The sequence below is a fragment of the Acipenser ruthenus genome, chromosome 32, assembly GCF_902713425.1.
Source record: "Acipenser ruthenus chromosome 32, fAciRut3.2 maternal haplotype, whole genome shotgun sequence".
Taxonomy (NCBI): Eukaryota; Metazoa; Chordata; class Actinopteri; order Acipenseriformes; family Acipenseridae; genus Acipenser; species Acipenser ruthenus.
In genome coordinates, this window is record NC_081220.1 from 5,564,188 (window position 1) to 5,590,288 (window position 26,101).

General features: G+C 38.7%; 18 non-coding genes across 18 annotated transcripts; 1 reads left to right on the top strand and 17 right to left on the bottom strand.

The window, feature by feature from the left end:
* Nucleotides 1–345: 345 nt before the first annotated feature.
* On the bottom strand, nt 346–418 carry trnak-cuu (transfer RNA lysine (anticodon CUU)). Its single transcript has one exon. It is a non-coding gene; the product is annotated as a tRNA-Lys (tRNA).
* A 3,432-nt stretch (nt 419–3,850) lies between these two features.
* Nucleotides 3,851–3,922, bottom strand: trnaw-cca (transfer RNA tryptophan (anticodon CCA)). The gene has a single exon. It is a non-coding gene; the product is annotated as a tRNA-Trp (tRNA).
* A 509-nt stretch (nt 3,923–4,431) lies between these two features.
* On the bottom strand, nt 4,432–4,504 carry trnav-uac (transfer RNA valine (anticodon UAC)). Its single transcript has one exon. It is a non-coding gene; the product is annotated as a tRNA-Val (tRNA).
* A 1,716-nt stretch (nt 4,505–6,220) lies between these two features.
* Nucleotides 6,221–6,292, bottom strand: trnaw-cca (transfer RNA tryptophan (anticodon CCA)). Its single transcript has one exon. It is a non-coding gene; the product is annotated as a tRNA-Trp (tRNA).
* A 508-nt stretch (nt 6,293–6,800) lies between these two features.
* Nucleotides 6,801–6,873, bottom strand: trnav-uac (transfer RNA valine (anticodon UAC)). The gene has a single exon. It is a non-coding gene; the product is annotated as a tRNA-Val (tRNA).
* Nucleotides 6,874–8,591: 1,718 nt separating this feature from the next.
* Nucleotides 8,592–8,663, bottom strand: trnaw-cca (transfer RNA tryptophan (anticodon CCA)). The gene has a single exon. It is a non-coding gene; the product is annotated as a tRNA-Trp (tRNA).
* A 508-nt stretch (nt 8,664–9,171) lies between these two features.
* trnav-uac (transfer RNA valine (anticodon UAC)) lies at nt 9,172–9,244 on the bottom strand. The gene has a single exon. It is a non-coding gene; the product is annotated as a tRNA-Val (tRNA).
* A 1,718-nt stretch (nt 9,245–10,962) lies between these two features.
* On the bottom strand, nt 10,963–11,034 carry trnaw-cca (transfer RNA tryptophan (anticodon CCA)). Its single transcript has one exon. It is a non-coding gene; the product is annotated as a tRNA-Trp (tRNA).
* A 508-nt stretch (nt 11,035–11,542) lies between these two features.
* trnav-uac (transfer RNA valine (anticodon UAC)) lies at nt 11,543–11,615 on the bottom strand. The gene has a single exon. It is a non-coding gene; the product is annotated as a tRNA-Val (tRNA).
* A 1,719-nt stretch (nt 11,616–13,334) lies between these two features.
* Nucleotides 13,335–13,406, bottom strand: trnaw-cca (transfer RNA tryptophan (anticodon CCA)). Its single transcript has one exon. It is a non-coding gene; the product is annotated as a tRNA-Trp (tRNA).
* A 508-nt stretch (nt 13,407–13,914) lies between these two features.
* On the bottom strand, nt 13,915–13,987 carry trnav-uac (transfer RNA valine (anticodon UAC)). Its single transcript has one exon. It is a non-coding gene; the product is annotated as a tRNA-Val (tRNA).
* A 2,297-nt stretch (nt 13,988–16,284) lies between these two features.
* On the bottom strand, nt 16,285–16,357 carry trnav-uac (transfer RNA valine (anticodon UAC)). The gene has a single exon. It is a non-coding gene; the product is annotated as a tRNA-Val (tRNA).
* A 1,717-nt stretch (nt 16,358–18,074) lies between these two features.
* Nucleotides 18,075–18,146, bottom strand: trnaw-cca (transfer RNA tryptophan (anticodon CCA)). The gene has a single exon. It is a non-coding gene; the product is annotated as a tRNA-Trp (tRNA).
* Nucleotides 18,147–18,654: 508 nt separating this feature from the next.
* trnav-uac (transfer RNA valine (anticodon UAC)) lies at nt 18,655–18,727 on the bottom strand. The gene has a single exon. It is a non-coding gene; the product is annotated as a tRNA-Val (tRNA).
* A 3,617-nt stretch (nt 18,728–22,344) lies between these two features.
* On the bottom strand, nt 22,345–22,455 carry trnal-caa (transfer RNA leucine (anticodon CAA)). Its single transcript has 2 exons — nt 22,418–22,455; nt 22,345–22,390 (listed from the first exon to the last, which is right to left on the bottom strand). It is a non-coding gene; the product is annotated as a tRNA-Leu (tRNA).
* A 347-nt stretch (nt 22,456–22,802) lies between these two features.
* Nucleotides 22,803–22,875, bottom strand: trnak-cuu (transfer RNA lysine (anticodon CUU)). Its single transcript has one exon. It is a non-coding gene; the product is annotated as a tRNA-Lys (tRNA).
* Nucleotides 22,876–25,014: 2,139 nt separating this feature from the next.
* On the top strand, nt 25,015–25,220 carry LOC131703578 (small nucleolar RNA U3). The gene has a single exon (XR_009310018.1). It is a non-coding gene; the product is annotated as a small nucleolar RNA U3 (small nucleolar RNA).
* Nucleotides 25,221–25,937: 717 nt separating this feature from the next.
* On the bottom strand, nt 25,938–26,048 carry trnal-caa (transfer RNA leucine (anticodon CAA)). The gene is made up of 2 exons: nt 26,011–26,048; nt 25,938–25,976 (listed from the first exon to the last, which is right to left on the bottom strand). It is a non-coding gene; the product is annotated as a tRNA-Leu (tRNA).
* Nucleotides 26,049–26,101: the final 53 nt, after the last annotated feature.

A 26,101-nucleotide genomic window follows, 5' to 3' on the forward strand; every position in this document is an offset into this window, starting at 1 on the left:
CTGCGTTTGCTTTAGTAGAAAACCGCATTATTTCATTTCAGCACAGACTAGGGTTGTCTATTGTATCAAGGCCCGATTGGGTTTATTACGCACATACTAACTTGCTCCATGAATGATGTAATGACAAGTGTAAAAAAAAGAAACAGATTGAAGCCAACCCACGAAAGTAAGATTCTTTATTTCAATATCGGTATAGCTTTAAAGGATGCACACATTTTACAATAGCAATTGCTATATGACAATGACCAATAAGTAATTGTGTTGCAATACTTTATACAATGTGAACAGAATCAGACATTGCTCCGTTGCCTCGAAGAAACATCTACAATTTGTATTTAAAAAGGACGCCCAACGTGGGGCTCGAACCCACGACCCTGAGATTAAGAGTCTCATGCTCTACCGACTGAGCTAGCCGGGCTGTCGGGAGAAAGTTTCTTTCTTTGAGGCGGGGTGAGAGAGGAAGTACCGACAGGTGCGTGGGACCTGAGATTCGGTGTGCTGCTGCTGTAGATGAGTGTTCTGGAGACGCGCTGTGTCTGTGTCTGCGGTGTTACAGCCGTGTGAGTATATTCCAAAAGTAAAGTTTTGGATAATTTGAGAGCTAGTCTGTTGAATAAAGCTCTGAGACGTGTGGTTAAATCCCGGTCTCATCAATTTTGTTTTGTTAGATTAAAAGTGTTCCAGCAGCAGGTAAATGTCACCACACCTTTTGGTTCTGTTTACTTATGCTACACCGCTGCTAAACCTGAACGCTGCTGCTAATTATTTTAACTAAACTTGTATTGTTGTTGAATTGCTCTAATATAGTTAAACCTGTAATGTTGCAGCTAACGTTCCCTAATACTGTTAAAACTTGTGTGTATTAACAATCTGGCTTTTGTTGTTGTACCCTTGCAGCGAAGAGCTGTTTCCAATCACCTAGCACTCTTAAAGAGAAGTGTAATCGCTGCTATATGTTGGTCTAATACCCCATGCTTTTAAAATGTGGCTATTGGCTGGCTTTATTCAATTTCCCCTCCTTGTTTTTAGTACAACTTTAATACATTTTATTGTTAGTTATTTGAACTGATTTATGTGAATCATGGATCATTGTAATAAAGCTTTGTGAATTGTTATTCTGCCTTTGTCATTCTGTTGTCATTCCTATTCCAAACCTTTTAATTAATTTTTAGTAGTGTCGGTATTAGGACTCTCACTGGGTGTCACTGGGTGTGGCTGCTACAATCCCATATAGAATGCGACAAAACAGGTCGCCCTCCTTCATATAAACAGAAAAAGAATAAGTACACGTGTCACGGGTTTTACACTACTTACTTAGGACACTCAGAACCCCCAAAATATATAGTCGCCGACTACGCCACCTGGTGGTAAGCGCCAGGACTAACTAAAAATAAGTGTAAACCTATAATTACAAAATCAATAACCCACAATAAAAACACAAGTTCGTTAGTGATAGTTGGGATATGGACCAGTAGCAACACCACAGAGAGACAGACAAGGCTTAACTCAATTAAAACAATATTTATTAAATATTTAAATAAATATTACATAAAAAATTAAATTCAACAAAAAAAAGCAAACACCCACTGGATGGCTAGGGTGTAAAAGTAGCAACACAATAGGCACCCACTAATTAGCTAGGGTGTAAAGTATCAAAAAAACAGAAAAGGAAAGAAAAAAATATTCCCCCACAATGTTGCCAGCACCAACAGCCTCTTCAAAAGGAGGGAAGGAAGGGCGGAGGAGAAGCACACGATGGTCAGTAGCAGCACCCCAATCACCAAGCAGGTAGGTCGGGAATTCTAAATAAATATAAAAACAAAAAGAGAGACAGCAGCAAAACCCCAAAACATAAAAACCTTGCCTTCTTCACGGTAACTAATATACAATAATTAAAACAGAATAAAATACTGGGTTATTTGCTCTAGAATAACTTATGACACACCTACAAAAACACCAAAGAACTCCAACCACAATCCAGCAGCAATAATAAACAAATAGCTATATTGCTATAGTACAGTACCAAACTAAAACATTTAGTGGTTCACTTTAAAGTAACATATTCCACACCCACAGAACGCCAGAGGACTCCAACCACAATCCAGCAGCAATAATAAAATAAAACAAACAGCAGCTATATCACTACAGTACAGTATTTCCTTTTCTCTTTCTTCCCCACCAGTCACTGTTTCACAAGTTTCAGGCAGGCTCCGATAATACCACAATGCGTTTATAGCACAGCCTACTAACAAAACAAGAAAAACTTCCTGCCACTATACCCGAAACCAATTGAAGAGAAAGAATAGCAGCTGAAAGCGAAACCAACCCCAGCAAACACCGTCAGCTTCGCAACAAAATATCTCCGATCAAGGTAAAACGTCCAACTCTGCGTCTACCAAACGTCCCTGCTTCAGCTATCCCAAGCAAAACTAAGCTGCGCTCCCGATCTCCGGATACGCTTGCCTTTTATAGTACGTGGTCCTTAACCCAATAAACCACCACTTAAAGAGGTTAATGGCCCTACGCTAAACTACAACACATTGAAATTATTAGTCGCAGGTTGACAACGTCACTGCACCTTCAGCATCACAGCTACAACAGCAATGTGAAAAAAATAAACAAACAAATATTAAATTCTCAATAACAAAACAATCCATCGTGAAAATATAAATCAAATAAATCAAATAAATCCTACAATGTGATTGTGTATGCTACAACTCAAATATAAAAATGAACAAAAAGGATTCTAAAAAAACGTGCACATTTACTTTACAATCCCGTAGCCGACTCAGCTGTTGGCTCGCAGCACGTCAAGAAGATAAAACACAGGTATGTCCATTTCTTTAGTTACCAAATTACGATATAATAATGGGGTTAATAGATAAATATAAACTACAAAGACAGTGTTGAAACATTCTTTTCTTTAAAACTAATATATGGCAGCTAAACAGGGTACTTATTCCTTTGTATTCCTGCCTCGTGCAACATCAGCTCTTGAACTCTCTTAAAAATTGAGCTCTAAAACGTTTGCTTTGCAAGTTAATTAACAACCGTAACACTCAATAGCGTTTAATCCATGCATTAATTAAATTCTGTTATTGATTTGTTCACATATTACAATGCTGTTTTCAGGATTCCCGCATATTCTGAACATGCACAATGTAATATGGCAATGGAATGACAGGGAAACCACTGCTTTTTTCCCTCTGGTCGTATTTTGTCACGCTGACTACTATCCATATGAAAGTGCCGCAGTCACCTAAAGGATAAGGCACTAGCCGCCTAAACCAGGGATTGTGGTTTCGTCAATGTTTTATTAAAAACAAACTGTGTGTATTTGTTCTTGGTCTGTGATATGTTTATAGATCTTGGTACTTTACACAAAGTAGTTTTGGCCAAGTAGTTAAGGTGATGGACTTAAAAGATGTTAGAGTTTCCCTGCTCATGTTCACATCCTGCCGACTATGTGCCCCTTTTTTATGTTTTCTTTGTTAATTTTTAAAGGTCTGTTAAGCTTTAAGGCATCAATCATTACTTGCTGTACTTTAAGTTTCTTCAAAACTAGTATTTGTAGAGCTGTTTTCAATATAACATGCAAGGAAGTGTTAATATGACTTTATTACCTAACTATGTCATTGAAGACTGGCCAACATTAATTTGGGAGTCACTTTAATTTATTGTGCAGTATCAAATGAAACATAAAAAAGAATCACAATACAATAAATCTCTGTTTGATCGCTATACAATCGATATGTTGTGTAGGCTAAATTGTTTAAATTAATGCACGGAAACATTCAAATCCAAACACATTAAAAAACGAAATAGTGCGGAATAGAAACAAAGAAGGCTTTGACCTCGACGTGATTTGAACACGCAACCTTCTGATCTGGAGTCAGACGCGCTACCGTTGCGCCACGAAGTCCAGGCATACTACATGCTTGTTATGCAATGCTAGAGTGCACAGCAAGCATGCCAAACGCATGGTAATGCCGATGCTGATACTTGGAAAACACTCGGTATCACCAGGGTTATAGGAAACAGCCGACTCGATACGTGTTCGTAGCCAGCAGGGCTATGAAGTTGTCACAAGTGTGTTTGATTCTCAGCTTTAAAAGTAAAGAAAACCTTAAACAACTAGTTTAAATCAGTAAAACTAGTATTTAACTAGGATTCTCTCAGCGCGTCTCCTTTGAATGCGCACTGGCACAAATGGGCTTTGATCGTCTAATTACGTGGCAGAATGCAATAATGTATTGGGTTAATTTACCAACAAAAGAAACATAAACAAACGTGTATGTATTTATTTGTGAATAAACTATCCTGCTTCTACGATGGGACCAGGGATCTAACATCGGCAATCTAATGACAGGCCAACCCCACAGAGACTTTGTATTTGACCAGGGATTGATATAATTTAAAAACAAACTGCAGTGGTTCCACTGGGGATCGAACCCAGGGCCTTCTGCGTGTAAAGCAGACGTGATAACCACTACACTATGGAACCTTGTCGGAACTGTGGTGGTGCTCCTACATTATTGTCTACATGCAGCATCTCAAATAATTGCAATCATTTATCAGACCCTTCGGCATTGTCTTTTTAAGAATTAACCCTGCCAGACCGAACGCAGGCCAACATTCAATCAATGAATCATATATATTTTCTATAGCGCCCCATATGCGCTTCAAAAAATCTATTTGAAAACAAGAAAATATCTAATTGTAAGCCTGGTCGAACAAAAGAAGTCTTCTTGTAATTTTAAACAAAGAGCGCTTTCCACGATTTAAGATGCTTTCGAGAGACAGAATATTGGAATTGGCCGCCGAAACTGGGGAATAAAACTGCCTGTGATCAAAGTGGGCAGAAAAGTTGCATACTTTGCATAACGTATTTGGGAGAAAAGAAAACGGATCATCTCTGATTTACGACGTTTCCATGGTTTGGCCCAGCCACTGCCGTGTGGCTGGTTAAAACGATGAGTTCAGTTTTTTATTCTGCTGCTTGGTAATTCAGTTATGCGGCAACAGCAGCAGAGTGGCGCAGCGGAAGCGTGCTGGGCCCATAACCCAGAGGTCGATGGATCGAAACCATCCTCTGCTAGATTGTTTTTCTTCTGTTTGCAAAGCAGTTTTTCTAAAATATTAACTGAAGGCAAGACTTCGTATTATATTCGCAATCAGGGAAATGTGCACATTACTGGACACATTTAAATCGACAACTGACATCGAAAATGTTAGGTTTTCTATCAAATTCGTTTCTTTACAAATGACATTGCTTTCTTTTCTTTTTAAATTGTTCCCAGAAAGACCAAAAGATAAAGCCCTTGGGAATACGTCAATATTGCCAGCTCCTGCATATGTCAGCTCTTGAACTCTCTTAAAAATTGAACTCTAAAACGTTTGCTTTGCAAGTTAATTAACAACCGTAACACTCAATAGCGTTTAATACATGCATTAATTAAATTCAGTTATTGATTTGTTCACATATTACAATGCTGTTTTCAGGATTCCCGCATATTCTGAACATGCACAATGTAATATGGCAATGGAATGACAGGGAAACCACTGCTTTTTTCCCTCTGGTCGTATTTTGTCACGCTGACTTCTATCCATATGAAAGTGCCGCAGTCACCTAAAGGATAAGGCACTAGCCTCCTAAACCAGGGATTGTGGTTTGGTCAATGTTTTATTAAAAACAAACTGTGTGTATTTGTTCTTGGTCTGTGATATGTTTATAGAACTTGGTACTTTACACAAAGTAGTTTTGGCCAAGTAGTTAAGGTGATGGACTTAAAAGATGTTAGAGTTTCCCCGCTCATGTTCACATCCTGCCGACTATGTGCCCCTTTTTTATGTTTTCTTTGTTAATTTTTAAAGGTCTGTTAAGCTTTAAGGCATCAATCATTACTTGCTGTACTTTAAGTTTCTTCAAAACTAGTATTTGTAGAGCTGTTTTCAATATAACATGCAAGGAAGTGTTAATATGACTTTATTACCCAACTATGTCATTGAAGACTGGCCAACATTAATTTGGGAGTCACTTTAATTTATTGTGCAGTATCAAATGAAACATAAAAAAGAATCACAATACAATAAATCTCTGTTTGATCGCTATACAATCGATATGTTGTGTAGGCTAAATTGTTGAAATAAATGCACGGAAACATTCAAATCCAAACACGTTAAAAAACGAAATAGTGCGGAATAGAAACAAAGAAGGCTTTGACCTCGACGTGATTTGAACACGCAACTTTCTGATCTGGAGTCAGACGCGCTACCGTTGCGCCACGAAGTCCCGGCATACTACATGCTTGTTATGCAATGCTAGAGTGCACAGCAAGCATGCCAAACGCATGGTAATGCCGATGCTGATACTTGGAAAACACTCGGTATCACCAGGGTTATAGGAAACAGCCGACTCGATACGTGTTCGTAGCCAGCAGGGCTATGAAGTTGTCGCAAGTGTGTTTGATTCTCAGCTTTAAAAGTAAAGAAAACATTAAACAACTAGTTTAAATCAGTAAAACTAGTATTTAACTAGGATTCTCTCAGCGCGTCTCCTTTGAATGCGCACTGGCACAAATGGGCTTTGATCGTCTAATTACGTGGCAGAATGCAATAATGTATTGGGTTAATTTACCAACAAAAGAAACATAAACAAACGTGTATGTATTTATTTGTGAATAAAATATCCTGCTTCTACGATGGGACCAGGGATCTTACATCGGCAATCTAATGACAGGCCAACCCCAGAGAGACTTTGTCTTGACCAGGGATTGATATAATTTAAAAACAAACTGCAGTGGTTCCACTGGGGATCAAACCCAGGGCCTTCTGCATGTAAAGCAGACGTGATAACCACTACACTATGGAACCTTGTCGGAACTGTGGTGGTGCTCCTACATTATTGTCTACATGCAGCATCTCAAATAATTGCAATCATTTATCAGACACTTCGGCGTTGTCTTTTTAAGAATTAACCCTGCCAGACCGAACGCAGGCCAACATTCAATCAATGAATCATATATATTTTCTATAGCGCCCCATATGCGCTTCAAAAAATCTATTTGAAAACAAGAAAATATCTAATTGTAAGCCTTGTCGAACAAAAGAAGTCTTCTGTGTAATTTTAAACAAAGAGCGCTTTCCACGATTTAAGATGCTTTCGAGAGACAGAATATTGGAATTGGCCGTCGAAACTGGGGAATAAAACTGCCTGTGATCAAATTGGGCAGAAAAGTTGCATACTTTGCATAACGTATTTGGGAGAAAAGAAAACGGATCATCTCTGATTTACGACGTTTCCATGGTTTGGCCCGGCCACTGCCGTGTGGCTGGTTAAAACGATGAGTTCAGTTTTTTTTTTCTGCTGCTTGGTAATTCAGTCATGCGGCAACAGCAGCAGAGTGGCGCAGCGGAAGCGTGCTGGGCCCATAACCCAGAGGTCGATGGATCGAAACCATCCTCTGCTAGCTTGTTTTTCTTCTGTTTGCAAAGCAGTTTTTCTAAAATATTAACTGAAGGCAAGACTTCGTATTATATTCGCAATCAGGGAAATGTGCACATTACTGGACACATTTAAATCGACAACTGACCTCGAAAACGTTAGGTTTTCTATCAAATTCGTTTCTTTACAAATGACATTGCTTTCTTTTCTTTTTAAATTGTTCCCAGAAAGACCAAAAGATAAAGCCCTTGGGAATACGTCAATATTGCCAGCTCCTGCATATGTCAGCTCTTGAACTCTCTTAAAAATTGAGCTCTAAAACGTTTGCTTTGCAAGTTAATTAACAACCGTAACACTCAATAGCGTTTAATCCATGCATTAATTAAATTCAGTTATTGATTTGTTCACATATTACAATGCTGTTTTCAGGATTCCCGCATATTCTGAACATGCACAATGTAATATGGCAATGGAATGACAGGGAAACCACTGCTTTTTTCCCTCTGGTCGTATTTTGTCACGCTGACTACTATCCATATGAAAGTGCCGCAGTCACCTAAAGGATAAGGCACTAGCCTCCTAAACAAGGGATTGTGGTTTCGTCAATGTTTTATTAAAAACAAACTGTGTGTATTTGTTCTTGGTCTGTGATATGTTTATAGAACTTGGTACTTTACACAAAGTAGTTTTGGCCAAGTAGTTAAGGTGATGGACTTAAAAGATGTTGGAGTTTCCCCGCTCATGTTCACATCCTGCCGACTATGTGCCCCTTTTTTATGTTTTCTTTGTTAATTTGTAAAGGTCTGTTAAGCTTTAAGGCATCAATCATTACTTGCTGTACTTTAAGTTTCTTCAAAACGAGTATTTGTAGAGCTGTTTTCAATATAACATGCAAGGAAGTGTTAATATGACTTTATTACCCAACTATGTCATTGAAGACTGGCCAACATTAATTTGGGAGTCACTTTAATTTATTGTGCAGTATCAAATGAAACATAAAAAAGAATCACAATACAATAAATCTCTGTTTGATCGCTATACAATCGATATGTTGTGTAGGCTAAATTGTTGAAATAAATGCACGGAAACATTCAAATCCAAACACGTTAAAAAACAAAATAGTGCGGAATAGAAACAAAGAAGGCTTTGACCGCGACGTGATTTGAACACGCAACCTTCTGATCTGGAGTCAGACGCGCTACCGTTGCGCCACGAAGTCCCGGCATACTACATGCTTGTTATGCAATGCTAGAGTGCACAGCAAGCATGCCAAACGCATGGTAATGCCGATGCTGATACTTGGAAAACACTCGGTATCACCAGGGTTATAGGAAACAGCCGACTCGATACGTGTTCGTAGCCAGCAGGGCTATGAAGTTGTCGCAAGTGTGTTTGATTCTCAGCTTTAAAAGTAAAGAAAACATTAAACAACTAGTTTAAATCAGTAAAACTAGTATTTAACTAGGATTCTCTCAGCGCGTCTCCTTTGAATGCGCACTGGCACAAATGGGCTTTGATCGTCTAATTACGTGGCAGAATGCAATAATGTATTGGGTTAATTTACCAACAAAAGAAACATAAACAAACGTGTATGTATTTATTTGTGAATAAACTATCCTGCTTCTACGATGGGACCAGGGATCTTACATCGGCAATCTAATGACAGGCCAACCCCAGAGAGACTTTGTCTTGACCAGGGATTGATATAATTTAAAAACAAACTGCAGTGGTTCCACTGGGGATCAAACCCAGGGCCTTCTGCATGTAAAGCAGACGTGATAACCACTACACTATGGAACCTTGTCGGAACTGTGGTGGTGCTCCTACATTATTGTCTACATGCAGCATCTCAAATAATTGCAATCATTTATCAGACACTTCGGCGTTGTCTTTTTAAGAATTAACCCTGCCAGACCGAACGCAGGCCAACATTCAATCAATGAATCATATATATTTTCTATAGCGCCCCATATGCGCTTCAAAAAATCTATTTGAAAACAAGAAAATATCTAATTGTAAGCCTTGTCGAACAAAAGAAGTCTTCTGTGTAATTTTAAACAAAGAGCGCTTTCCACGATTTAAGATGCTTTCGAGAGACAGAATATTGGAATTGGCCGTCGAAACTGCGGAATAAAACTGCCTGTGATCAAATTGGGCAGAAAAGTTGCATACTTTGCATAACGTATTTGGGAGAAAAGAAAACGGATCATCTCTGATTTACGACGTTTCCATGGTTTGGCCCGGCCACTGCCGTGTGGCTGGTTAAAACGATGAGTTCAGTTTTTTTTTTCTGCTGCTTGGTAATTCAGTCATGCGGCAACAGCAGCAGAGTGGCGCAGCGGAAGCGTGCTGGGCCCATAACCCAGAGGTCGATGGATCGAAACCATCCTCTGCTAGCTTGTTTTTCTTCTGTTTGCAAAGCAGTTTTTCTAAAATATTAACTGAAGGCAAGACTTCGTATTATATTCGCAATCAGGGAAATGTGAACATTACTGGACACATTTAAATCGACAACTGACCTCGAAAACGTTAGGTTTTCTATCAAATTCGTTTCTTTACAAATGACATTGCTTTCTTTTCTTTTTAAATTGTTCCCAGAAAGACCAAAAGATAAAGCCCTTGGGAATACGTCAATATTGCCAGCTCCTGCATATGTCAGCTCTTGAACTCTCTTAAAAATTGAGCTCTAAAACGTTTGCTTTGCAAGTTAATTAACAACCGTAACACTCAATAGCGTTTAATCCATGCATTAATTAAATTCAGTTATTGATTTGTTCACATATTACAATGCTGTTTTCAGGATTCCCGCATATTCTGAACATGCACAATGTAATATGGCAATGGAATGACAGGGAAACCACTGCTTTTTTCCCTCTGGTCGTATTTTGTCACGCTGACTACTATCCATATGAAAGTGCCGCAGTCACCTAAAGGATAAGGCACTAGCCTCCTAAACAAGGGATTGTGGTTTCGTCAATGTTTTATTAAAAACAAACTGTGTGTATTTGTTCTTGGTCTGTGATATGTTTATAGAACTTGGTACTTTACACAAAGTAGTTTTGGCCAAGTAGTTAAGGTGATGGACTTAAAAGATGTTGGAGTTTCCCCGCTCATGTTCACATCCTGCCGACTATGTGCCCCTTTTTTATGTTTTCTTTGTTAATTTGTAAAGGTCTGTTAAGCTTTAAGGCATCAATCATTACTTGCTGTACTTTAAGTTTCTTCAAAACGAGTATTTGTAGAGCTGTTTTCAATATAACATGCAAGGAAGTGTTAATATGACTTTATTACCCAACTATGTCATTGAAGACTGGCCAACATTAATTTGGGAGTCACTTTAATTTATTGTGCAGTATCAAATGAAACATAAAAAAGAATCACAATACAATAAATCTCTGTTTGATCGCTATACAATCGATATGTTGTGTAGGCTAAATTGTTGAAATAAATGCACGGAAACATTCAAATCCAAACACGTTAAAAAACAAAATAGTGCGGAATAGAAACAAAGAAGGCTTTGACCGCGACGTGATTTGAACACGCAACCTTCTGATCTGGAGTCAGACGCGCTACCGTTGCGCCACGAAGTCCCGGCATACTACATGCTTGTTATGCAATGCTAGAGTGCACAGCAAGCATGCCAAACGCATGGTAATGCCGATGCTGATACTTGGAAAACACTCGGTATCACCAGGGTTATAGGAAACAGCCGACTCGATACGTGTTCGTAGCCAGCAGGGCTATGAAGTTGTCGCAAGTGTGTTTGATTCTCAGCTTTAAAAGTAAAGAAAACATTAAACAACTAGTTTAAATCAGTAAAACTAGTATTTAACTAGGATTCTCTCAGCGCGTCTCCTTTGAATGCGCACTGGCACAAATGGGCTTTGATCGTCTAATTACGTGGCAGAATGCAATAATGTATTGGGTTAATTTACCAACAAAAGAAACATAAACAAACGTGTATGTATTTATTTGTGAATAAACTATCCTGCTTCTACGATGGGACCAGGGATCTTACATCGGCAATCTAATGACAGGCCAACCCCAGAGAGACTTTGTCTTGACCAGGGATTGATATAATTTAAAAACAAACTGCAGTGGTTCCACTGGGGATCAAACCCAGGGCCTTCTGCATGTAAAGCAGACGTGATAACCACTACACTATGGAACCTTGTCGGAACTGTGGTGGTGCTCCTACATTATTGTCTACATGCAGCATCTCAAATAATTGCAATCATTTATCAGACACTTCGGCGTTGTCTTTTTAAGAATTAACCCTGCCAGACCGAACGCAGGCCAACATTCAATCAATGAATCATATATATTTTCTATAGCGCCCCATATGCGCTTCAAAAAATCTATTTGAAAACAAGAAAATATCTAATTGTAAGCCTTGTCGAACAAAAGAAGTCTTCTGTGTAATTTTAAACAAAGAGCGCTTTCCACGATTTAAGATGCTTTCGAGAGACAGAATATTGGAATTGGCCGTCGAAACTGGGGAATAAAACTGCCTGTGATCAAATTGGGCAGAAAAGTTGCATACTTTGCATAACGTATTTGGGAGAAAAGAAAACGGATCATCTCTGATTTACGACGTTTCCATGGTTTGGCCCGGCCACTGCCGTGTGGCTGGTTAAAACGATGAGTTCAGTTTTTTTTTTTCTGCTGCTTGGTAATTCAGTCATGCGGCAACAGCAGCAGAGTGGCGCAGCGGAAGCGTGCTGGGCCCATAACCCAGAGGTCGATGGATCGAAACCATCCTCTGCTAGCTTGTTTTTCTTTTGTTTGCAAAGCAGTTTTTCTAAAATATTAACTGAAGGCAAGACTTCGTATTATATTCGCAATCAGGGAAATGTGAACATTACTGGACACATTTAAATCGACAACTGACCTCGAAAACGTTAGGTTTTCTATCAAATTCGTTTCTTTACAAATGACATTGCTTTCTTTTCTTTTTAAATTGTTCCCAGAAAGACCAAAAGATAAAGCCCTTGGGAATACGTCAATATTGCCAGCTCCTGCATATGTCAGCTCTTGAACTCTCTTAAAAATTGAGCTCTAAAACGTTTGCTTTGCAAGTTAATTAACAACCGTAACACTCAATAGCGTTTAATCCATGCATTAATTAAATTCAGTTATTGATTTGTTCACATATTACAATGCTGTTTTCAGGATTCCCGCATATTCTGAACATGCACAATGTAATATGGCAATGGAATGACAGGGAAACCACTGCTTTTTTCCCTCTGGTCGTATTTTGTCACGCTGACTACTATCCATATGAAAGTGCCGCAGTCACCTAAAGGATAAGGCACTAGCTTCCTAAACAAGGGATTGTGGTTTCGTCAATGTTTTATTAAAAACAAACTGTGTGTATTTGTTCTTGGTCTGTGATATGTTTATAGAACTTGGTACTTTACACAAAGTAGTTTTGGCCAAGTAGTTAAGGTGATGGACTTAAAAGATGTTGGAGTTTCCCCGCTCATGTTCACATCCTGCCGACTATGTGCCCCTTTTTTATGTTTTCTTTGTTAATTTGTAAAGGTCTGTTAAGCTTTAAGGCATCAATCATTACTTGCTGTACTTTAAGTTTCTTCAAAACGAGTATTTGTAGAGCTGTTTTTAATATAACATGCAAGGAAGTGTTAATATGACTTTATTACCCAACTATGTCATTGAAGACTGGCCAACATTAATTTGGGAGTCACTTTAATTTATTGTGCAGTATCAAATGAAACATAAAAAAGAATCACAATACAATAAATCTCTGTTTGATCGCTATACAATCGATATGTTGTGTAGGCTAAATTGTTGAAATAAATGCACGGAAACATTCAAATCCAAACACGTTAAAAAACAAAATAGTGCGGAATAGAAACAAAGAAGGCTTTGACCGCGACGTGATTTGAACACGCAACCTTCTGATCTGGAGTCAGACGCGCTACCGTTGCGCCACGAAGTCCCGGCATACTACATGCTTGTTATGCAATGCTAGAGTGCACAGCAAGCATGCCAAACGCATGGTAATGCCGATGCTGATACTTGGAAAACACTCGGTATCACCAGGGTTATAGGAAACAGCCGACTCGATACGTGTTCGTAGCCAGCAGGGCTATGAAGTTGTCGCAAGTGTGTTTGATTCTCAGCTTTAAAAGTAAAGAAAACATTAAACAACTAGTTTAAATCAGTAAAACTAGTATTTAACTAGGATTCTCTCAGCGCGTCTCCTTTGAATGCGCACTGGCACAAATGGGCTTTGATCGTCTAATTACGTGGCAGAATGCAATAATGTATTGGGTTAATTTACCAACAAAAGAAACATAAACAAACGTGTATGTATTTATTTGTGAATAAACTATCCTGCTTCTACGATGGGACCAGGGATCTTACATCGGCAATCTAATGACAGGCCAACCCCAGAGAGACTTTGTCTTGACCAGGGATTGATATAATTTAAAAACAAACTGCAGTGGTTCCACTGGGGATCGAACCCAGGGACTTCTGCATGTAAAGCAGACGTGATAACCACTACACTATGGATCCTTGTCGGAACTGTGGTGGTGCTCCTACATTATTGTCTACATGCAGCATCTCAAATAATTGCAATCATTTATCAGACCCTTCGGCGTTGTCTTTTTAAGAATTAACCCTGCCAGACCGAACGCAGGCCAACATTCAATCAATTAATCATATATATTTTCTATAGCGCCCCATATGCGCTTCAAAAAATCTATTTGAAAACAAGAAAATATCTAATTGTAAGCCTGGTCGAAAAAAATAAGTCTTCTGTGTAATTTTAAACAAAGAGCGCTTTCCACGATTTAAGATGCTTTCGAGAGACAGAATATTGGAATTGGCCGCCGAAACTGGGGAATAAAACTGCCTGTGATCAAAGTGGGCAGAAAAGTTGCATACTTTGCATAACGTATTTGGGAGAAAAGAAAACGGATCATCTCTGATTTACGACGTTTCCATGGTTTGGCCCGGCCACTGCCGTGTGGCTGGTTAAAACGATGAGTTCAGTTTTTTTTTCTGCTGCTTGGTAATTGAGTTATGCTGTAACAGCAGCAGAGTGGCGCAGCGGAAGCGTGCTGGGCCCATAACCCAGAGGTCGATGGATCGAAACCATCCTCTGCCAAATTGTTTTTCTTCTGTTTGCAAAGCAGTTTTTCTAAAATATTAACTGAAGGCAAGACTTCGTATTATATTCGCAATCAGGGAAATGTGCACATTACTGGACACATTTAAATCGACAACTGACCTCGAAAACGTTAGGTTTTCTATCAGATTCGTTTCTTTACAAATGACATTGCTTTCTTTTCTTTTTAAATTGTTCCCAGAAAGACCAAAAGATAAAGCCCTTGGGAATACGTCAATATTGCCAGCTCCAGCATTTGTCAGCTCCTGAACTCTCTTAAAAATTGAGCTCTAAAACGTTTGCTTTGCAAGTTAATTAACAACCGTAACACTCAATAGCGTTTAATCCATGCGTTAATTAAATTCGGTTATTGATTTGTTCACATATTACAATGCTGTTTTCAGGATTCCCGCATATTCTGAACATGCACAATGTAATATGGCAATGGAATGACAGGGAAACCACTGCTTTTTTCCCTCTGGTCGTATTTTGTCACGCTGACTACTATCCATATGAAAGTGCCGCAGTCACCTAAAGGATAAGGCACTAGCCTCCTAAACAAGGGATTGTGGTTTCGTCAATGTTTTATTAAAAACAAACTGTGTGTATTTGTTCTTGGTCTGTGATATGTTTATAGAACTTGGTACTTTACACAAAGTAGTTTTGGCCATGTAGTTAAGGTGATGGACTTAAAAGATGTTGGAATTTCCCCGCTCATGTTCACATCCTGCCGACTATGTGCCCCTTTTTTATGTTTTCTTTGTTAATTTGTAAAGGTCTGTTAAGCTTTAAGGCATCAATCATTACTTGCTGTACTTTAAGTTTCTTCATACATAGTATTTGTAGAGCTGTTTTTAATATAACATGCAAGGAAGTGTTAATATGACTTTATTACCCAGCTATGTCATTGAAGACTGGCCAACATTAATTTGGGAGTCACTTTAATTTATTGTGCAGTATCAAATGAAACATAAAAAAGAATCACAATACAATAAATCTCTGATTGATCGCTATACAATCGATATGTTTTGTAGGCTAAATTGTTTAAATAAATGCACGGAAACATTCAAATCCAAACACGTTAAAAAACAAAATAGTGCGGAATAGAAACAAAGAAGGCTTTGAACTCGACGTGATTTGAACACGCAACCTTCTGATCTGGAGTCAGACGCGCTACCGTTGCTCCACGAAGTCTCGGCATACTACATGCTTGTTATGCAATGCTAGAGTGCACAGCAAGCATGCCAAACGCATGGTAATGCCGATGCTGATACTTGGAAACCACTCGGTATCACCAGGGTTATAGGAAACAGTCGACTCGATACGTGTTCGTAGCCAGCAGGGCTATGAAGTTGTCGCAAGTGTGTTTGATTCTCAGCTTTAAAAGTAAAGAAAACATTAAACAACTAGTTTAAATCAGTAAAACTAGTATTTAACTAGGATTCTCTCAGCGCGTCTCCTTTGAATGCGCACTGGCACAAATGGGCTTTGATCGTCTAATTACGTGGCAGAATGCAATAATGTATTGGGTTAATTTACCAACAAAAGAAACATAAACAAACGTGTATGTATTTATTTGTGAATAAACTATCCTGCTTCTACAATGGGACCAGGGATCTTACATCGGCAATCTAATGACAGGCCAACCCCAGAGAGACTTTGTCTTGACCAGGGATTGATATAATTTAAAAACAAACTGCAGTGGTTCCACTGGGGATCAAACCCAGGGCCTTCTGCGTGTAAAGCAGACGTGATAACCACTACACTATGGAACCTTGTCGGAACTGTGGTGGTGCTCCTACATTATTGTCTACATGCAGCATCTCAAATAATAGCAATCATTTATCAGACCCTTCGGCGTTGTCTTTTTAAGAATTAACCCTGCCAGACCGAACGCAGGCCAACATTCAATCAATTAATCATATATATTTTCTATAGCGCCCCATATGCGCTTCAAAAAATCTATTTGAAAACAAGAAAATATCTAATTGTAAGCCTGGTCGAAAAAAATAAGTCTTCTGTGTAATTTTAAACAAAGAGCGCTTTCCACGATTTAAGATGCTTTCGAGAGACAGAATATTGGAATTGGCCGCCGAAACTGGGGAATAAAACTGCCTGTGATCAAAGTGGGCAGAAAAGTTGCATACTTTGCATAACGTATTTGGGAGAAAAGAAAACGGATCATCTCTGATTTATGACGTTGCCATGGTTTGGCCCGGCCACTGCCGTGTGGCTGGTTAAAACGATGAGTTCAGTTTTTTTTTCTGCTGCTTGGTAATTCACTTGTGCTGCAACAGCAGCAGAATGGCGCAGCGGAAGCGTGCTGGGCCCATAACCCAGAGGTCGATGGATCGAAACCATCCTCTGCTAGCTTGTTTTTCTTCTGTTTGCAAAGCAGTTTTTCTAAAATATTAACTGAATGCAAGACTTCGTATTATATTCGCAATCAGGGAAATGTGCACATTACTGGACACATTTAAATCGACAACTGACCTCGAAAACGTTAGGTTTTCTATCAAATTCGTTTCTTTACAAATGACATTGCTTTCTTTTCTTTTTAAATTGTTCCCAGAAAGACCAAAAGATAAAGCCCTTGGGAATATGTCAATATTGCCAGCTCCTGCATATGTCAGCTCTTGAACTCTCTTAAAAATTGAGCTCTAAAACGTTTGCTTTGCAAGTTAATTAACAACCGTAACACTCAATAGTGTTTAATCCATGCGTTAATTAAATTCGGTTATTGATTTGTTCACATATTACAATGCTGTTTTCAGGATTCCCGCATATTCTGAACATGCACAATGTAATATGGCAATGGAATGACAGGGAAACCACTGCTTTTTTCCCTCTGGTCGTATTTTGTCACGCTGACTACTATCCATATGAAAGTGCCGCAGTTACCTAAAGGATAAGGCACTAGCCTCCTAAACCAGGGATTGTGGTTTCATCAATGTTTTATTAAAAACAAACTGTGTGTATTTGTTCTTGGTCTGTGATATGTTTATAGAACTTGGTACTTTACACAAAGTAGTTTTGGCCAAGTAGTTAAGGTGATGGACTTAAAAGATGTTGGAGTTTCCCCGCTCATGTTCACATCCTGCCGACTATGTGCCCCTTTTTTATGTTTTCTTTGTTAATTTGTAAAGGTCTGTTAAGCTTTAAGGCATCAATCATTACTTGCTGTACTTTAAGTTTCTTCAAAACGAGTATTTGTAGAGCTGTTTTCAATATAACATGCAAGGAAGTGTTAATATGACTTTATTACCTAACTATGTCATTGAAGACTGGCCAACATTAATTTGGGAGTCACTTTAATTTATTGTGCAGTATCAAATGAAACATAAAAAAGAATCACAATACAATAAATCTCTGTTTGATCGCTATACAATCGATATGTTGTGTAGGCTAAATTGTTTAAATAAATGCACGGAAACATTCAAATCCAAACACGTTAAAAAACGAAATAGTGCGGAATAGAAACAAAGAAGGCTTTGACCTCGACTTGATTTGAACACGCAACCTTCTGATCTGGAGTCAGACGCGCTACCGTTGCGCCACGAAGTCCCGGCATACTACATGCTTGTTATGCAATGCTAGAGTGCACAGCAAGCATGCCAAACGCATGGTAATGCAGATGCTGATACTTGGAAAACACTCGGTATCACCAGGGTTATAGGAAACAGCCGACTCGATACGTGTTCGTAGCCAGCAGGGCTATGAAGTTGTCGCAAGTGTGTTTGATTCTCAGCTTTAAAAGTAAAGAAAACATTAAACAACTAGTTTAAATCAGTAAAACTAGTATTTAACTAGGATTCTCTCAGCGCGTCTCCTTTGAATGCGCACTGGCACAAATGGGCTTTGATCGTCTAATTACGTGGCAGAATGCAATAATGTATTGGGTTAATTTACCAACAAAAGAAACATAAACAAACGTGTATGTATTTATTTGTGAATAAACTATCCTGCTTCTACGATGGGACCAGGGATCTTACATCGGCAATCTAATGACAGGCCAACCCCAGAGAGACTTTGTCTTGACCAGGGATTGATATAATTTAAAAACAAACTGCAGTGGTTCCACCGGGGATCGAACCCAGGGCCTTCTGCGTGTAAAGAAGACGTGATAACCACTACACTATGGAACCTTGTCGGAACTGTGGTGGTGCTCCTACATTATTGTCTACATGCAGCATCTCAAATAATTGCAATCATTTATCAGACCCTTCGGCGTTGTCTTTTTAAGAATTAACCCCGCCAGACCGAACGCAGGCCAACATTCAATCAATTAATCATATATATTTTCTATAGCGCCCCATATGCGCTTCAAAAAATCTATTTGAAAACAAGAAAATATCTAATTGTAAGCCTGGTCGAACAAAAGAAGTCTTCTGTGTAATTTTAAACAAAGAGCGCTTTCCACGATTTAAGATGCTTTCGAGAGACAGAATATTGGAATTGGCCGCCGAAACTGGGGAATAAAACTGCCTGTGATCAAAGTGGGCAGAAAAGTTGCATACTTTGCATAACGTATTTGGGAGAAAAGAAAACGGATCATCTCTGATTTACGACGTTTCCATGGTTTGGCCCGGCCACTGCCGTGTGGCTGGTTAAAACGATGAGTTCAGTTTTTTTTTCTGCTGCTTGGTAATTCACTTATGCTGCAACAGCAGCAGAGTGGCGCAGCGGAAGCGTGCTGGGCCCATAACCCAGAGGTCGATGGATCGAAACCATCCTCTGCTAGCTTGTTTTTCTTCTGTTTGCAAAGTAGTTTTTCTAAAATATTAACTGAAGGCAAGACTTCGTATTATATTCGCAATCAGGGAAATGTGCACATTACTGGACACATTTAAATCGACAACTGACCTCGAAAACGTTAGGTTTTCTATCAAATTTGTTTCTTTACAAATGACATTGCTTTCTTTTCTTTTTAAATTGTTCCCAGAAAGACCAAAAGATAAAGCCCTTGGGAATACGTCAATATTGCCAGCTCCTGCATATGTCAGCTCTTGAACTCTCTTAAAAATTGAGCTCTAAAACGTTTGCTTTGCAAGTTAATTAACAACCGTAACACTCAATAGTGTTTAATCCATGCGTTAATTAAATTCGGTTATTGATTTGTTCACATATTACAATGCTGTTTTCAGGATTCCCGCATATTCTGAACATGCACAATGTAATATGGCAATGGAATGACAGGGAAACCACTGCTTTTTTCCCTCTGGTCGTATTTTGTCACGCTGACTACTATCCATATGAAAGTGCCGCAGTCACCTAAAGGATAAGGCACTAGCCTCCTAAACCAGGGATTGTGGTTTCGTCAATGTTTTATTAAAAACAAACTGTGTGTATTTGTTCTTGGTCTGTGATATGTTTATAGAACTTGGTACTTTACACAAAGTAGTTTTGGCCAAGAAGTTAAGATGATGGACTTAAAAGATGTTGCAGTTTCCCCGCTCATGTTCACATCCTGCCGACTATGTGCCCCTTTTTTATGTTTTCTTTGTTAATTTTTAAAGGTCTGTTAAGCTTTAAGGCATCAATCATTACTTGCTGTACTTTAAGTTTCTTCAAAACGAGTATTTGTAGAGCTGTTTTCAATATAACATGCAAGGAAGTGTTAATATGACTTTATTACCCAACTATGTCATTGAAGACTGGCCAACATTAATTTGGGAGTCACTTTAATTTATTGTGCAGTATCAAATGAAACATAAAAAAGAATCACAATACAATAAATCTCTGTTTGATCGCTATACAATCGATATGTTGTGTAGGCTAAATTGTTTAAATAAATGAACGGAAACATTCAAATCCAACAACTATGTAATTGAAGACTGGCCAACATTAATTTGGGAGTCACTTTAATTTATTGTGCAGTATCAAATGAAACATAAAAAAGAATCACAATACAATAAATCTCTGTTTGATCGCTATACAATCAATATGTTGTGTAGGCTAAATTGTTTAAATAAATGCACGGAAACATTCAAATCCAAACACGTTAAAAAACAAAATAGTGCGGAATAGAAACAAAGAAGGCTTTGAACTCGACGTGATTTGAACACGCAACCTTTTGATCTGGAGTCAGACGCGCTACCGTTGCGCCACGAAGTCCCGGCATACTACATGCTTGTTATGCAATGCTAGAGAGCACAGCAAGCATGCCAAACGCATGGTAATGCCGATGCTGATACTTGGAAAACACTCGGTATCACCAGGGTTATAGGAAACAGCCGACTCGATACGTGTTCGTAGCCAGCAGGGCTATGAAGTTGTCGCAAGTGTGTTTGATTCTCAGCTTTAAAAGTAAAGAAAACATTAAACAACTAGTTTAAATCAGTAAAACTAGTATTTAACTAGGATTCTCTCAGCGCGTCTCCTTTGAATGCGCACTGGCACAAATGGGCTTTGATCGTCTAATTACGTGGCAGAATGCAATAATGTATTGGGTTAATTTACCAACAAAAGAAACATAAACAAACATGTATGTATTTATTTGTGAATAAACTATCCTGCTTCTACGATGGGACCAGGGATCTTACATCGGCAATCTAATGACAGGCCAACCCCAGAGAGACATTGTCTTCTGTTAGCAAAATAGATTTTCTAAAATATTAACTGAAGGCAAGACTTTGTGTTATTACTTTTCAATTTAGTGTGTGTATTTTGTAAATGTTAAGGTGTAGAAACGGCAGGTATGAAGTTTACCTGACTCTACCCATAGAGGACCAATACATTTATTAAAACAAAAAAAAAAAATCTGAACACAAGGTGTGTTTATTTAATCTGATACCTTACATCTAGACTTAACTGTTACGGTTAACAAAATTAGAGTAAGTTATCATAACAATAGAGTTAAAAGAAAATTCAAATAACATGCCAGTTAAAAATGCGCCAAAAATGACAAAGTAGTCTCAGATTAGGACAATGGCACTTAAAGGGTAAGAAACACATTTGCAGCAAAACCCTTGAAATCACCAGAGCCTTCCTCCTCCTGAATACTATGTAGGTGGGCGGGGACTGAAACCTCCCCCGGCTAGAAAGATTGGTCTCATACTGGTAGAAACTAAAAAAAGACAACATCAAGCCTACAATTGCTCAGTTGTTAAAATCAATAAGCAAATTTCAAATTGGTCATTGCTAATGCTAAAGCAATTCATGAACACTTTAAATACGGCTTGACTAATATAAAAATATAGTAATGTGATTTGCACTACGCAGGACAATATTGAGCTTAAATAAAATATTACATCTGAAAATAACTTGTGCTTACCCCCACTTACAAGGAAGCTGTCAACCTTTGTATTCGACCTCATAACGTGTTAGAAAATGTAAACAGCAGTTGGAGAATACCGAAGTCGATCATCCTAGCATGTTAAACGAGTGCATTTCTCATGTAAGCTACTTCCACTAATAGATCGTTTATACTGTTCTCAATGGTCCGCATCCCAGCCTGAGACCACGATCCAGTGGCAGTCGGAGATGTTTTTCAAAGTAATATGTTATTTGAAATATTAAAACAATCTTTAGTTAAATAACACATGTTTCTACACAAAATATTTTTCAGTGACTTCGACAAGTAGCCAGTTTACAACAAAAATGCAATCTGTGTTAGGAACGCTATTTTAGTCCGATTTAAAATGGAAATTAAAATGGTATTGAGTGCTGACAAGAGTTTGGTATCAGCTGTTGATTTCCTTGAAACAATCTTTTATAGTAAAATGAACAAATTGATTCATTTAAAAAATAAGTAAAAGTGAACTGTCAGAAGTGGGATTTGAACCCACGCCTCCATTCGGAGACCAGAACACACAATTCTTTGGAAAGACAGCGTTCTTGAGTCTGGCGCCTTAGACCACTCGGCCATTCTGACAAGCTGCGTTTGCTTTAGTAGAAAACCGCATTATTTCATTTCAGCACAGACTAGGGTTGTCTATTGTATCAAGGCCCGATTGGGTTTATTACGCACATACTAACTTGCTCCATGAATGATGTAATGACAAGTGTAAAAAAAGAAACAGATTGAAGCCAACCCACGAAAGTAAGATTCTTTATTTCAATATCGGTATAGCTTTAAAGGATGCACGCATTTTACAATAGCAATTGCTATATGACAATGACCAATAAGTAATTGTGTTGCAATACTTTATACAATGTGAACAGAATCAGACATTGCTCCGTTGCCTCGAAGAAACATCTACAATTTGTATTTAAAAAGGACGCCCAACGTGGGGCTCGAACCCACGACCCTGAGATTAAGAGTCTCATGCTCTACCGACTGAGCTGGCCGGGCTGTCGGGAGAAAGTTTCTTTCTTTGAGGCGGGGTGAGAGAGGAAGTACCGACAGGTGCATGGGACCTGAGATTTGGTGTGCTGCTGCTGTAGATGAGTGTTCTGGAGACGCGCTGTGTCTGTGTCTGCGGTGTTACAGCCGTGTGAGTATATTCCAAAAGTAAAGTGTTGGATAATTCGAGAGCTAGTCTGTTGAATAAAGCTCTGAGACGTGTGGTTAAATCCCAGTCTCATCAATTTTGTTTTGTTAGATTAAAAGTGTTCCAGCAGCAGGTAAATGTCCCCACACCTTTTGGTTCTGTTTACTTATGCTACACCGCTGCTAAAGCTGAACGTTGCTGCTAATTATCTTAACTAAACTTGTATTGTTGTTGAATTGCTCTAATATAGTTAAACCTGTAATGTTGCAGCTAACGTTCCCTAATACTGTTAAAACTTGTGTGTATTAACAATCTGGCTTTTGTTGTTGTACCCTTGCTGCGAAGAGCTGTTTCCAATCACCTAGCACTCTTAAAGAGAAGTGTAATCGCTGCTATATGTTGGTCTAATACCCCATGCTTTTAAAATGTGGCTATTGGCTGGCTTTATTCAATTTCCCCTCCTTGTTTTTAGTACAACTTTAATACATTTTATTGTTAGTTATTTGAACTGATTTATGTGAATCATGGATCATTGTAATAAAGCTTTGTGAATTGTTATTCTGCCTTTGTCATTCTGTTGTCATTCCTATTCCAAACCTTTTAATTAATTTTTAGTAGTGTCGGTATTAGGACTCTCACTGGGTGTCACTGGGTGTGGCTGCTACAATCCCATATAGAATGCGACAAAACAGGTCGCCCTCCTTCATATAAACAGAAAAGGAATAAGTACACACACACACGAGTTGATTTACTGCAGCGTCAGACATCGGAGGTTCAGCAGTGTACTGCAATGTTGTAAAAAGACGTGTGTAATTCAGGATGGTTGAGCGAGCTATGGCGCTGCGTTCAGATCACAGTTACTCTGGAAGCGTGGGTTCGAATTCCATTTCTGTCAGCTCTGTTTGTTCATTAACCACTCGGCCACGGCTACATGCTCTCACGGTTTTCCGTGAAAACAGCCGTATTATTGTCAAAAGAAGCAAACGACAACCGCAGTAATGCTGCAGATGGCAGTATAGGCTAAATAATGAACCCAAGTCAAATGCCTTTGTTGAAACTCTATCAGATTTGTACAAGTCAAGCACACGTGGGAAATAATAATACAATATCCTTTCGGCCAACGTTAATAATAATGAATACATCCTTATTTCAAAATACGTAGCTATTTAACTGAGCTTTTCAAAACACCCATACACAAAAACTTTCTTTCTACTGAAAAACTAACTTGCTTCATGGCTGCTGCTACAGCACTCGGGCACGTTGTGCCTAGCGTTAGCGGACATAGGAGATAAGAAGACCTACAAAACATCACGCGCTGCAGTTTTTCAGTCCGGGGATTATTACAAATTAGCAGACTGTGCATTAAAATACACATGCAGGGTGGGCGTCTCTGTTACAAAGAATTGTCACACTTTGTATTTATCTCCATAATGCGCTGGGACAAAATACGCAGATACTTTAAAATTATTTGGAGAATGCGGGCATCGATCCCGCTACTTCTCGCATGCTAAGCGAGCGCTCTACCATTTGAGCTAATTCCCCTTTAACGGTGCCAGCGATTCTCATAGGCTTCATCGCAGCTTGATACGAGCAAATCAGATTGTCAGTTGTTTTTTATTTTTATTTTGGCAATGTAGTCTGTGATTGCAAATTTAAAAAATAATTGAATTAACTAAATAGCAAATATTTCGACTAGAGGTATGTTTTCAATTTCTTTAAAAAGTAGTCTCAGCTCGTTTATTCAGTCGCTTAGAAATCCACAATCTGTGTCCCGATGCAGCAGCGCTGTGTGCTGTGGCTCGAGCTTGTTTGACGAGGCAGACAATGCAAAAATGCCAATACTTGCTTTTGTATCACGCGACAAACTTAAGGTATGCTTTAACGGCTTGGCTGTCTCGAGTTAGTTTGTATTGTTAATGTAACACCTCGTTGTTGCCCAGTCATTGTTTCATATGAAGTAGAGCTTGCCAGTTGGGGGCGACGGTCTGCTAATAAAAGTTAAGACTATATTTGCAAGGATCATTTCTAGAATGAAACACGTTTTGAAGGGATTGGTCTCGGTATCTACCAGGAGGAGTGGCAGTGTTTTCTTCTCAGCACCGAGCTGACAATGAGTGTTGTTATCGGGAACCTACTCGCTGCAAGTAATGACCACTTCAATCTTCAGTCGGGGGTTGCTGAAGGAAGGGGGCACATTTTGAGTGCGTATCTCATTCCGGTAGAAACGTAGAAAAAAAGAAACCATCAAGCCCACAATTGTTCAGTTGTTTAAATCAATAACCACATTTAAATTGATCATTGCTAATGTTAAAACAATGTAAGAACACTTTAAATAGGGCTTGACTAATATAAAAATATAGCAATGTATTTTGCACTACGCAGGACTAGATTGAGTTTAAAATAGACATTACATCTGAAAATAACTTGTGCTTACCCCCACTTCCAAGGAAGCTGTCAACCTTTGTATTCGTCCTCATAACGTGTTAGAAAATGTAAACAGCAGTTGGAGAATACCGAAGTCGATCATCCTAGCATGTTAAACGAGGGCATTTCTCATGTAAGCTACTTCCACTAATAGATCGTTTATACTGTTCTCAATGGTCCGCATCCCAGCCTGAGACCACGATCCAGTGGCAGTCGGAGATGTTTTTCAAAGTAATATGTTATTTGAAATATTAAAACAATCTTTAGTTAAATAACACATGTTTCTACACAAAATATTTTTCAGTGACTTCGACAAGTAGCCAGTTTACAACAAAAATGCAATCTGTGTTAGGAACGCTATTTTAGTCCGATTTAAAATTGAAATTAAAATGGTATTGAGTGCTGACAAGAGTTTGGTATCAGCTGTTGATTTCCTTGAAACAATCTTTTATAGTAAAATGAACACATTTATTCATTTAAAAAATAAGTAAAAGTGAACTGTCAGAAGTGGGATTTGAACCCACGCCTCCATTCGGAGACCTGTACACCCAATTCTTTGGAAAGACAGCGTCCTTGAGTCTGGCGCCTTAGACCACTCGGCCATTCTGACAAGCGGCGTTTGCTATAGTAGAAAACCGCATTATTTCATTTCAGCACAGACTA